Raw genomic sequence first — 14091 nt, forward strand, 5'->3', positions numbered from 1 at the left:
AGTGAAATACGTATTTTAATTTTTATTAAAATCCGTGAGAAAATAAATAAAGTACTTTATGTAAAATGTTGACTACATATTGTAATCTGAAGTATGTGTGGCATTTAAATTTTTTAAAATCAAAATCCAGGAGGAATATGCAAACTATTACAAATCGCTTAGTGAATATTACGTTGCGAGGTATGTGCAATGAATTGAGAAGAATTATCCTTATACATTATTAGTAGAAGTAGTGGCAACTAAAACAAGGAAGCAAGCTTATATAACATTAACAAAAAAAAAATAATAATAATAAATAAATAAATTGCTACCCACCTCATCTGTCCATCTCTAATAATTTGTCTAATTCTGAATTTATTCAAACTACCCACCTCCACAACCGCAGGTGAAACCTTGTTCCAAAAATTAATCATTCTCTGGTTGAAAGCAAATTTATGTTCCCTTATGTTTGTCTTCCGAGCAAGTGTTAGGATGCCATCTGCATTTAATTTAATTCGTTTAAGGCCAATATGCGATTAGGGCTAAAGCCTCAAGCTGCGAGCAAGTTTAGGCTATGTATATATTAATGGTGCTATTGCACTTAATATATTCATTTAAGGCCTTAAACACTTCAGTCAGGTCTTCTCGCACGTATCTAGCTCGACGCTTCAATTTGCAGAACTGAAGTCTTTTATGCCAAGAGTAACATCTTATGTCTTCGACTAATGTTGTTGCTCTTCTCTGCTTCAACATATCCACATCCTTCCTAAAATGAGGCTTCGAGACTTATATGCAGTAATCAAGATGCGACCTAACCAGTGACATATACAAATGGGAGAAGGAGGTGATTGACAGGATCCCAGTGCTGTCCTAGCAGCCTGTGTATACTGCTCAGAAAACTCTATATTAGATTTAAAATTATCCCAGGTATCTTAATTTCTCCACTTCCTTGAGCGGTACCAGCCAGTTGGTATGTTATTCTGCTTCCCATGCACAGTACCTTGCATATTTCAATGTTAATCCTGATTTGCCATTTCTCAGCCCACTGACTAATTTGTCTAGGTCCTATTTCAGAACCATACCCTACTTTCTGTCATTAACCATCCTAGCAACTTTCATATCATCTGCAAACTTTGACATTAAAATTAATAGTATCGGTAATAAATATTTAAAATAATGAAAGGCCCATCACGGAATCCTGAGGGACTCCACTTTATTCTAAAAATAGCAGCACCCACTATTAACCACTCTCTGCCTTCTACCACTCAATGATCCCTTTATCCATAGCAGTAACTTTCCTCTACTGCTACACTGCTCCAGTTTGTATAGCAGTCTTTCATATGGAACAGTATCAGAAGTTTGCTGAAATATAAGTACAATAGAACCCGGATAAGAAGTTTCTCAAGGGACTGGAGGTTTAGACTTCTTACGCCGGAAAACTTCTAAAAAGGGGAAAATGACCTAAGGGTATGAAATATTAACTACACAAATAAAAATGAAAAGATACACATAAGTTAAAGATGATTTTTAAGTACTATTTCAGAATTTATAAATATGTTACTCTGCCTATGGGAAACATTTTTAAACAAGGGAATTTTAATTGCTTAACATTCTGTTCATTAAACTCATTACTAAGTTGGAAGAATGAGCTCCTTTGGAGTTTCAACGTACCTTAAAAGGTCACAATTACAGTAAGACAGAGCACTAATCTACTAAGTAATTCAGAACTGTTCACAACTATCAGAACTTAACACTGTCTACGTATCCAATTATGGATATCAATGAAAACAACTGCAATATGTCACTGCAAAATGTTTCTACTAAAAATATCAGCGTTGAACGCCTCAGACTATGGAAAATTCACTAATCGAACAAGTTAGTGCCAAGCATCAGTTTAGTTTGCAGTAAACCACCGAAGTAGGTGAAATGGCATCGTTTTTGTTATATCTCATATTGTGACATGTGTGGACATGTGTTGTGTCTTACGCAAGGCGGTCCCTAAACGTTAATCTCCGCCGTGGTTCTCTGCGATGAACAAGACTCTGTACAATGGCCAGAAATGAGTGTAGTGTTATGTTTGCGTAGTGTGTGTGTGTGTGTGTTGTTGTCATATTGTGAGCGCCTTCACAACGAGTTGCCCTGATATTGAATTACCTCGAATAAGCAACGCTTCGACAGTGGATTTTCGGCGAATACCATCACCCCACAACCCCTGGGTGGTGGTAGTGCGATGTGTCCGATGTGTGCAATATCAGGGCAACTCGCTGTGAAGGCATTCACAATATGAGATACATGTTTATCAAAAACGATGCCATTTCACCTGCTTCAGTGGGTTACTACGAACTAAAATGATATTTGGCACTAACTTGTTTGATTACCAAATGTTTATATTGTTTAATATTTTTAATAATAAAAATAAATAATTTATTTATTTAAAATACGTATTAAGTGGGAAAACGTCATTATAATAATACACTGTGTATTCTTTATCACGAACTTTTTATGCGGGAAAACTTTTTATCCGGGAAACTTCTTAAGCGGGAAAATAATACATTACAGAGGTGAAATTGGGACTTAAGCCTAGTATAGGGGAAAACTTCTTATGCGGGAATTTCTTATCCGCGTTCTACTGTTTATGATATATATATTAGTTAATTAGTAATTAATCGGTTGTTTTGAACTCTTGTTACCAATTAATAATAATAATAATAATAATAATAATAATAATAATAATAATAATAATAATAGTTGTAAACAATTAGTTATTTACTTTTTACTTCTTTTAATCATAGAAAAGAAGAAAAAATGCAATTAATTTGAGAAATCAAAATTAAACGCGTCTAAAATGTAACGCACTGTGTACCTAACTTTTTAAAATTAATTTGCTGTGGTGTTCTTATGATGTGATAATATATAATAAATCTCTTTTGGAATACAAATTTTGCTTGGGTCAGGTATATGCTTTCACGTTAGGTATCTACGTTGAGGTATCGTCGACTGCCGTAACATTGTAATGAATCTGCCATTTTATACAAGTGAATGATAAAAAAAGAAAAAGAAAAAAAAAAAAAAAAGAAGGCAGCATGCCAAAAGATATTACAAATGAATAAAATATAAAATAAATTACAACAAAAGGGTAATTTAATTTAATAAAAGGATAATTTAATTTAATGTAAAAAATGTTAGAATAAAAGCTTTAAAAACGAATATGACTGAACAGAAATAGAAGTAAAATAAAATGTGATAAAAAACTTTTACATTCAGCAAAGAAAGAATGCTGGCTTCTCACAACACACATGAGAATTATACCCAATGTCTACTACTCCATGCACAATCGTTATCGAGAAATGTATTGATGATATTTTTATTGATTTTATATTCATTATATATTTAATACTTATTCAACAACGTATTGTTAAAAATGTCACTGCAGTAATATTCGATCTTACCAAGCCTTATAGTATTGAAATTTTTTTTTATAGCGCAGTTAGATTGCTCGAGTTTGTTAGTTTTAATTTAAAAGTGTACATCAGATGTTTGTTACGACTTGATACACTTTAGTAGTGGAAATGCTCCGTTCATATTATTTTAGCTGTTTTATATGCATTCTCAATATCAGGCTTATTTTTCCGTGGAGATCGTTAACTGCATGTCGACATTCTATAGCCTTTTGTAATACAGATATACGTAAGACATGTTGAAGATGTTTGTGAATAGATGAACCGTATGATCTTTCTTGCGTCAACGATCTCAAAAACTTAAAATTGTTGTAGGAAACCTCATCCCAAATACTGCTGATTGACACACACACTAATTTATACACATAACAAAAGGAAATACAGTTTAACTACATGCACTTTACACTGGAAATAATAATATTCTCTCTCCTTTGAAGACAGAAAGAACTGTTGAAGGAAAGCTGTTCTGCAAGTTGGATTTAATATCATTAAAACGGTTTCTAATTTATATAATAGGATGTAATTCTGATATTATTTATAAATTCACTTGTAAAACTGGACAGGATGAGAGAATTTTTATTGAACCAGTTGTCAATCGAATTTTAAAGGTTTCACTAAGTTTTCCTGAATATCGTATAGTTCTTTATGATAATTCTGGTCTTTGTAAATATCAGGTAAATCTTTTTAAAATGATGTTATAGGTATGCAATTTCAAATTAAATAAATACTAACGCAAACCAAGGTTAATCGAATTTCTTAATCACCTTCTACAGGGGGGGACTCCCACGAATAATAACTACCGTTCTATAACCAGATAGCAATACTGATGGCGCAATTAAACCTTCCCCTTAAGGTATTTTTTTTAAAGAAAGTTCAACGTCGGCCTGCAGAGAATATAATATCATCACTTAAATAATTGTCATAAAAAATACAATCGAAACAGGCTTAATTATATATTTATGCAAAGATAAATAAGTTTCATTAGCATATATTCATATTTAATTGACGGATAACCTGAATAGCATACAAATTAGCTGCTAATAAGTCTAATGAAATGCGGGTCTTTATCCATTAATGTATTGTCACTCGAGTGATATAGGCGACAAGTGAAACCCCAACAAAAGTTTTTGGTGACAAGCACACTGGCAGCAACATATGGCGCCAGTGGATTGAGATGTAATCAGCATAGATCCTGTGCAATTAAATTGTCAGACTTTTAATGAAAAGGAGGGACTGAAACTATTGTTAATATAGACCTAATAGCGTGTAACTGTGAGAAAAAAAAAGTTGTTTACGTTGTTGTTTCAAGAAAAGAATGGTAGTTATTTTTCACCATCGTTATGTCTTGTTTTCGGAACTCTGGCAGATGCCAATTTCAAATGAAGACAAAATGTGGAAAGATTAATTGTATCTTTAATGGCCTTGTTAACCGTTTCGGTTTGTATTATAATCACTCAACGATGTTATTTATTTATTATTTGTATGATTACTGAATTTTTAAACATTTCGGTTCTCCGGACAGATTAAGGCTGACAGGAATTTTCATGTTTGCTGGTTTCCTTTACAAACCCCCCCCCCCCCATTACTTCGTTCTCCATCGAATGTGCATTACTTGAAAGCTGTTTACAATACGTGTAATCCTATTTATTGAGGTTCTTCCCACTCCACCAAAGAAGATACTTTTCACTTTCTTTTGGCTTTTATCGGCTAATTAAACCACCGTAGTGAAGTAATTTCCTAACCACTAAGAACAGAAAATAGTAGGTTGAGTATTTCATGCATTAAGTGTGGTGTATGGTCTTGTGCATGCGTGCAGCTCTGCTCTATTTTTTATAATGATGATAGGTCACTTGTTCTGGAAAGTAATCAAAGTGGAGAAATTCAAAGAAAGCCTCTCGCTGTTTCACATATTTGGAATAAGGTCTTATCCCGTAATGAGAGGTTCGGAGAGAATTTCAGAGTTTTTCGCTAGTGGATCATGAAAATGGGTCAATCGTCGTCAAGGAAGTGGAATTTGTCCTCCAGCTGTCTGAAGAAATTTCATCATTTACAAACGTTGGATACAACAAGGGATATTAAGTTTTTATTTATGTATCGTATAATGTTTGGAACGCATGAAACATGGGTTGAATTTAATTTTGAAAACATTTACTTCTTAACAAATATATTAATTATCGAATCAAGATGATTCCTCTAATGTTTGCTTTATTTTATTAGTTCTGATAATTAATAGAACGGAAGACTTCATTCCAATCGCGATTTATCTGTGCTCATCTGTTTCCTCGGGAACTAACAAGTACTGGTGTGGATCACTGATTCACTTGCGAGAACAGGCTGAGCAACCCACATTAATCATCGTTAATCATCTGATCATTTGTTACGTTAATCATTCAGTTAACTGCAGTTAGATAGACAGATGGGCAAATAAACTTCCCATCTGACTGGGAAATCACACTTATATATATGTAGCGCTGACAATTTATTTTTATTTAATTTAATCACACGTGTTTGGTTGTGCTATCAGTAATGCTATTTAGCTTGAATAGTTATCAGAACTCATGGAAGGAATTTTGTAACACAATTACGTACATAGCTACAGTATTTTTTTAAAATATTTTTTTCCGCAGTCCACTTTGGTAGAGCGGTTAACTATTAAATTCTCATTATCTCACTTTTAGTAAAAGTAAAATAGCTGTCTTTCCTTACGTGTCAAATCTATTCTTTTCTACTGTAATATTGTATGTCACGTTACTTAACAAGAATAACTGTGTTGGGAATAAGGATTGGTAGTCGCGCTCCAGATAATTTTGATGAACAACAGTACAAATATTCTATAAAAGTTTGGCGAACGGGCAGGTAGTCAAAAATGCAAAATTTTTTTTTTTTTTCTCTTCTTCTTGTATGTATAGAGAAGCGTTCTGAGTTTAAAGTATGGTCTACGATGTGCTTATCGATAGGAACAAGTCGTGCTGGTGCACAGCTATGCCAGCAGTACGCGAGTTATACACACCTAATTACGTTTTGTTGCGAATCACGAAACCAACAGTGACAGGCTATGATTAAGGTTGTCGTGAGAAATGCACACGGTAATTTATGTCAATGGCCAATTATCAGCGTCTGCAGCCTAATAATTTATACACATTAAATGGCAAAGATCGTATTTGCACACTGTATGGAATTGTCAGAATCCTTGTAGTGGGTTCCACTCAGGAAATTACCCACTATCTTAGAGACAAAGTACGATGTAGAAGGTTGATGCATAGGTAGAGGAAAATGCGCGCAAAAAAAAAAAAAAGACACTGGTTGGAGGTCGAGGTTATGGTAACAAACATCCCTCTGCTGCTATCTGATGCAATTAGTACACGATGAATGGTAGAAGAGGCCCTCACCAGCCCTGGTTGTTCGCTTTAGGTTGTTCTTGTGTGCTTATTGATTTATTGACATGGATCCTATAACCAAAAGAAATCGAACTCACCTGTAAATCGGCAGTCCCGATTCTGCATACGGATGAGAATCCGAACTACGGAGGGGGGGGGGGAGGCAGAACTTATTTCCGGCAGTAATTCAACGAGCTCTCGAGAAACATCCTTAAGAGCTACAAAAGCTAAGGTGGGGTGGAGGCTCTTGCATGATTTGGAGATTAATTAGAGCGAGAGTAAAAATAACCTTGAAGAACGGTGAAAAGAAAGAGGAAACGTAAGCATCGCTATTTTATTGTTATCTTTCCAAGGTACCAATAATAGTATAATATTCATTAACATTGTAGCATTGAGTTCAGTAATTGTCCTCCTACTTCTATTTAAATTAATTTTTCTTTGGCAGCGAATAATTATCGCTGGTACAACTATGATTATAATCATAGCTATATCAATGATATTATAAGAGCGGCGAACATGAGCATAATACGTTTGAACAAAATATTCTATTTACCACATTGTGTACCCTTCTTGGTAAATACTGATTTCTCTGTGTTTGTAATTCATTATTCTGCTCTGATATGTGCTTCTCTTATGTGATACCTTGTCTCTGTTATGAGACTGGACTTGCTCAGTTTCTGATTTTTTATCTTTGCTTCTGATTTGTATTTTCTTTTAAATAAAAATACAGATCAGATACATTCCAATACAAGGGCAGAAAGGCGGATTTACAAAGAACTGAAAAATGCGTTAAGACCGAGGCTGCTAAATGCGATTCATGATTTATTGTATACTTATCCGACCAGGTGATCGTCCCGTATTATAAAGAAATATACATTAGGCCTTGATTTGCCAAATTGTGGCTTTATAGAAATATTTATGTAGGTGTGTTTGTGGGGGGGGGGGGCATGTAGTCAACAAGCTCAAAAGAGGCCTCACATCGATTTTTCCTTAATGATTTGTGTATGTGTATAAAAAAAAAAAAAAAAAAAAACCCTAGAAAAAGTTTTAAATTATGTCTCACATTTTTGTGGAGCCTGGTCTCTCTGGACCTCGGAGAGTGTTTGTTTACGCCGTCCGTTATCAAGTTACAACTGTTTGCAGTCATTTGCATCAGAAATAAAAATGGTGAAAGCTAGTACAGTATTACCTAGTAAAATTAGGGTGAATGAGAATAGAACAGCATATTAACCATATGAAAAATAATTTACATAAATTTTATGAAATATTGAAGCCCAAAGTGGCTAAAATCTAAAAATCAAAATGAAATAACATGGTATTTGGAGACGTATAAGATCGAGTAAGTCAAGTGAAATATCAAAAAAATCCAAAAGTAAACTAGCTGTATGAAAAATACGCGGGAAGCCAAACGCACGAAAGTAATACAGTAAAGTAAAACAAGAAGTGCAGAGAAGAAAGGGAGATGGAGTTATTGAATATTTTTATAATGGCTAACTTCCTGCTGAAAGAAAATTCATGGATATGGATTCGCCATGGATTATAATGAATATTACTATTTCTTCCTGGCTGTTTTTTTTTTTTTTTTTTTTTTTGTGTGTGTATTCACCACAAAGCCGCCTGTCCTTTTTTTTTATAAATTCTTATTCTTTGTGCGTGGAAGTTTAAAATTAGTTTTGCGTTCTGGCTTTCTTCTCTCCTTGAAATTCTAAAATAGCATGAATTTATTAAAACACTTTTGCAGTTGCAATTACAGATGTGTAAGTTATATCATGTATTGGCTAATATTTCCCAAATGTAATCAGTGTTTATCAATAAATTAATTTAATTTCTTATTTACACCTTGATAGTCATATATGTATGTCAGAGGACTTTACAATATATGTTTTAGAAATATTACCCTTGTGGATTTGGTTACGCAGCGTGATCGTATAGAGATTTTTTTTATTTATTTATACAACAGACGGGCCTGTGGTGCGGGCTGATATACATGAAATAATAACCCAAGGGGAGAATCCCTACTCCCTCCACCTTAGGTCAGCTACCTACAGCCTCGATTGAAAAGAACTTTACAAATTCCTCAAGTCATCGACGGGACTTGAACTCAGATCTCTCCAAACGAATAACAAGCAAGGAAACCACTATACTATCACGGGGGATAAACTAATGCAAATGAAATTACTGTATTGGGAAAAAGTTCGTGGTGTATGTTGTCCACATAGGTATCGGTTAAATAATATGTATACTGTTGACGCACTCTGCTCACCTAGTAATTGCCAGCAGAGTGAGTGAGTCACAACATAAAATTAACGAACTGTTTGGTAATTTCTGAAACAGTTGAATTAATCGGTGATTAAAGCTGCATTTCTTAGTAGATTAAATTCGTTCTGCATACTAGAAGCCGATTGAAAACTTCCGAGTAATCGTTCAATTGTTTAGGATAACAACAGAGTGATAATTCTGTTGTTACCTAAACGATTAGTTTGTTATCTCAAACAATTGTTAACTGAAACAATTACGAGAGTAATTGTTTGGGTTAACAATTGTTAGCAAATTTCTGTATGCTTTCCTCAGTACGAACTTTTCTTGGTTTTGGAGCCTTGCGCTCGAAGCGAACGTACTACTTTTTTGTGCTCTTGGCTTATTGGGAGAATCCGACCTTCATGAATTTTTGTTTGTTTTTTTTTTTTTCTTTTGAGGGGAGGATAACAGTATAGGAAAATAAAACATCCGAAAACACAAATGTGAATAGTATGTAGCCTGACATTTACATCCCTCCCTTACGGATCAGCACTCGCTTATTCGATTTGGTGCCGCATTTATTTTACTCATTTTTGTACTATTCACACAATACAGGTAAAATCGCAATCTTTTGTATTTGACTTCTTCATGCCTTGTGTGCTAAGGAGCAAAGCAACTGGGGCTACGAGGCGTCAGTGTATTCTTTTTGTAACTGCATGTATTCTTCGGTCAATTTGAATGTTTGCTGGACAAAAAAACTCATTTTCAGGAGATGAAACCATGCAACCCTCGACCGAGACTGATTAACTTGTCTACTTTGTAAAAAAATAAATAAATAAATTAATTAATTAAAATAAGTTCCTCCTGTCTAGACGGGATTCAAACGCAGGTCACATGATGTGGAAGAGCATCATGCCACCTTAATTAATAATTATAAAACAATAAAATATAATTAAAATTAATTACTTAATTAGAATTATAAGTTAATTATAAAATTAATTGTTATTATAATATTCCACTTCTTAGCTAATTAAAAATTAAAATTCTTTGCCGCTCAGACAAAACTTATTCGAGTACCGTATAGCAACAGAACGAAATATATTGCTACTGTTACACGTTACTGCATTAAATAAATAAATTTTCTGTTTATACTCCGGGACGACCAAACGGTCAGAGGAGTTCGCATGATAGATTTTTTTTTATTTTGTTGAAAAAAAGTGGGGTCCAAGTATCACATTATTATGAAGGAGTGTTTTGAGTCACAGCATGGGTTTAACTCCGCTCAGATGACACCATTTCTGTTGTTTATACACTTATGGATAGAATAAAGTGCTTTTCATCCGACCACTTCTTATTAATTTTATGCAGCGCGATTTTTAGTGCCATCGCGTCCTAATCTTAAATATGAATCGAGCCACTCACTGTTTTCCATTAAACTAGTGATAAATTACATTGTTAAATGTTATACAATATAGTTTATAATACTGTACTAGTTCATTATTTCCGTCTTTTGGTACAAAGGGCCTTTCATACCGTATATATGAATATTCAGCTGGTGAGATCCTTATATCCACCGTATATATGCATCTCAGCAGCTGGCCTGTGAGCTGCTGCTGCTGCCATTGTGGATGATGAATTGCATATTTGGCCATATGTTGTGCGGTAGATCTCTGCAGCCTTGTCCTACCTGCACGTGATTTGTCACAGATGCATCAGTTGTTTTCGATTTCTTTATCTAATTGTCCCCAACGTAATGGTGCTACGTTTACCTTTGTAACTGTATATGTGATAATGTTTTATTAATTGACTATGATACATTCTGCTAATATAAGTATCGTTCAGTGATTGTAGTCCGTTAATTATCGCATATCCTTGTGGGTAGAAATCGGGACTACACCACGCAAAATTTTCAATTTCGTATTGTGTGACTTACTGTCCCACAAAAAGCTTATGCATTTCAGCTCTCTCTATTCAGTATATTGGTATTTGCAATGATATATAAGATATATCATTGCAAACTGCAGGAGGGAAAAGCTACCATCAGTTTCGAAATTTAAGTATCTGGGATCGAACCTTCAGAGGGATGGAGGATTGAGTGCAGAAATACAGCATAGAGTGCAATGTGGATAGTTGAACTGGAGAAAGATGAGTGAGGTGCTGTGTGATAAGAAAGTAAATTGTAGAATGAATGGAAGAGTGTATAAAACTGTGGCTAGACCCGCATTGATGTACGGTGCTGAGACATCGGCGATTACAAGGGCCCAGGAGAAGAAGATGGAAGTGGCGGAGATGAGGATGCTAAGATGGATGTGTGGTGTGACGAGGAAGGACAGGATAAGAAATGACTACATCAGAGGTACGGTTAAGGTGGGCCTCTGAGTTAAAAAATGCAGGAATCTAGGTTGAGGTGGCTTGGACATGTGGAACGAAGAAGTGAGGAGTATGTGGGGAAGAGGTGTGAAAAGTTGGAGCTGATAGGGAAGAGGAAGAGGGGGGAGACCTAAGCTGAGATGGAAGGACAAGGTAGGAGGGATTTAAAAGAGAGAGGATGGAGGAGAGAGGAAGCCCAGGATAGGGAGGAATGGAGGAAAAGAATTAAGGACGGAAATGCCGACCCCATATAAACGTGGGAAGAAGGCGAAGATAAAGAAGATAAGATATAGCCATGACCCTCGGAAGAAACTTTTCCATCAGCGGTCTATGTACTGTGTACTCGTAACTTGATTTTTGTAATTAAATATTTCATTCTAGTTAGTAATATTCATGAAGGTTGACTGAGAAATATCTTGAGTTGATTAGATGCAGTTTATGCATTACGCCATCGTGATTCGTGACAAGGTGTAATTGAAGGTCATCGAGGTGAACAAGAATAGTTCGCTATGCTTATTTTGAATTATTGTAAAAGGGTCAAAGGGAATTTTATATTTGTTAACACTTGGCAGAAAATTTCCCTCCCATAGGAACAGATGTTCTCACTTACTGGAAGATAGTAGGAGGATAGAGAAACTCTTGCCTAGTTATGTAATTTTGAAATAATGAAGCTTCAGGAAGTGCAAAAGTAATAGAAAAGTATAATTTCTTTGCGAATAAAGGAGGCACTCTCAAGTACGTGTGGAATGTTTATTGTAGCAGTGGGAGTTCGATATTGATACAACGAATCCTATATCACATGCAGATGCCAACTGAGAAACTGAAAGGAATAATTTACTCCTTTCAGTTTCGGAACCCTTTGTTCATTTGTCAGCATAGGCACTTGCATATAGATATAGGATTTGCTGTATCATCATCAATCTCTCACTGGCACAATAAACATCCTACACATAGTTGAGAGTGCTTTCTCCTTTTTATTCGCTACGTCCAACCCCTAGATGATATTCAGATCGATACAACTCGCTTCTTATTGAAAGTCAAATTTACACTTAGATTAAAGTGCATATTCAATGTATCGCATTAAATATGACTTCCGGATACTGCTGTTAATTAGGCGGGATGGGATTTAAAATTTTAATCGTCATAAGCATCAAAATTTAAAATATGAATCAAATTGCTCATTCCTTACCCAAAGCTATCCTCCATTAAGCGAGGATAGCTTGGGATAAGGAATCTCTGTTCCTATTATGGGAGGCAGTTTATTGCAAAGTATTAACGAGTATAAAATTCCCTTTAAAACTTACGTTAAATTACATTTAAAAAACTCTAATACAGTATGGTTTATTAATAATAATTTATTATTTACGTCTTTTAGCTCAAATTTAGTGCGTAACATAAATTCCTTCTTCGTTAGATGAACTTTAAATGCGAAATATTTCAATATTTTTGAGATTCGATGTGAGAGTTTTGTTAAATACACACATCATAGTAGCATAGCTCTAATATAGCATAGTATACGTTTTGAATGCTGTAAAAGAGGTCTTTTAGTTTGTTTTGACGATTGCTATCAAGTTACTTGATTGCCTCTCAAAATCTGCGTTTATTTGCGGCTATTATATATAAAATTATTTACCCCTTATTTACTTTTAGAAAAATAAATATTTTATTTTGCGATCTATTTTAGTGTTGTAACTAAATTGGAGGAATTTAATAAAAGGTTCTATGCCATGGTCACAATAAATTATTCAGAGTCCTCATTCTGCAAACGTGGAAACTAGACACGCTTTTACACGTAAAATGCTCCTCGGAGGGAGGCCAGGCCCCATTCAGTGTAGTACCTGACACACAACTGAGTTGTCTGATATTGTACTGTGGGGTGCCTGGTCTCCCACCGATGAGTTTCCAAAAGGCGCTGTAACTGACATTGGGTCTTCTACGAAGAGCCAACGTCAGTTACCCATACATATTAAAAGTGCATGTAAATACATCTGTAATATGTATGCAGTTTTCTGGAATAGACATGAGACGCGATATCTAAATCATAGGTGTCCTCCGTGACAGTATAGTGGACAGTTCAGTTTTCTCGAAACCATTATACTGTCACGGAGGATACGTGATAGTATAATGGTTTCTATATATGTGTATATTATTATTGTTATTCATTCAGTTGATATATATTGGCATTAACTGCCACGTACGCTCTTAATCATATGTGTATTATTATGTCTGTAGAAGGGTGGTGGGTTTGTTCTCATTCCCGATTTAATGTTGTGTGGTCTGGAAAACTCAGGATAACTCACAGGAGAATCATACAGCCTTCGCCTGAGATCGGCTAACTACAACCTCGATTGGAAAGGATTTTAGAAATTCTTCCAGGTGTCGACGAGAATCGAAAAAATAAATGAGCTGTACAAACGAGAGGCAAATAAGCTGAACGGACGACTGGCTGAGTAAATTAATTTTCCCCTCCTTATTTATGGCGGTTTTTTTCAGCCAAACGTGCAAATAAACCGTGATGTTAGATGTGCTTTAAGCGCTAAATCTGTGAAGGCTGCGAGATATCAGTATATTGCGTCTCTGGCCCATTTGTAGTGATACTGTTCTTCACAGTGATACGAGGCGGAGTTGAACAAACGTTCTAGGTGCCGCCCTTACATATACACATGTCC

General features: G+C 35.1%; 1 protein-coding gene across 3 annotated transcripts in view; it reads right to left on the bottom strand.

Moving 5' to 3' along the window:
• LOC150076261 (transcription factor GATA-3-like) overlaps window positions 1–14091 on the bottom strand; it is a 351889-nt gene that overhangs the window by 64133 nt on the left and 273665 nt on the right. The gene's annotated exons all lie outside the window — the stretch shown is intronic.

Source organism: Mastigoproctus giganteus, chromosome 13 (assembly GCF_048544385.1).
Source record: "Mastigoproctus giganteus isolate SK-2022 chromosome 13, ASM4854438v1, whole genome shotgun sequence".
Taxonomy (NCBI): Eukaryota; Metazoa; Arthropoda; class Arachnida; order Uropygi; family Thelyphonidae; genus Mastigoproctus; species Mastigoproctus giganteus.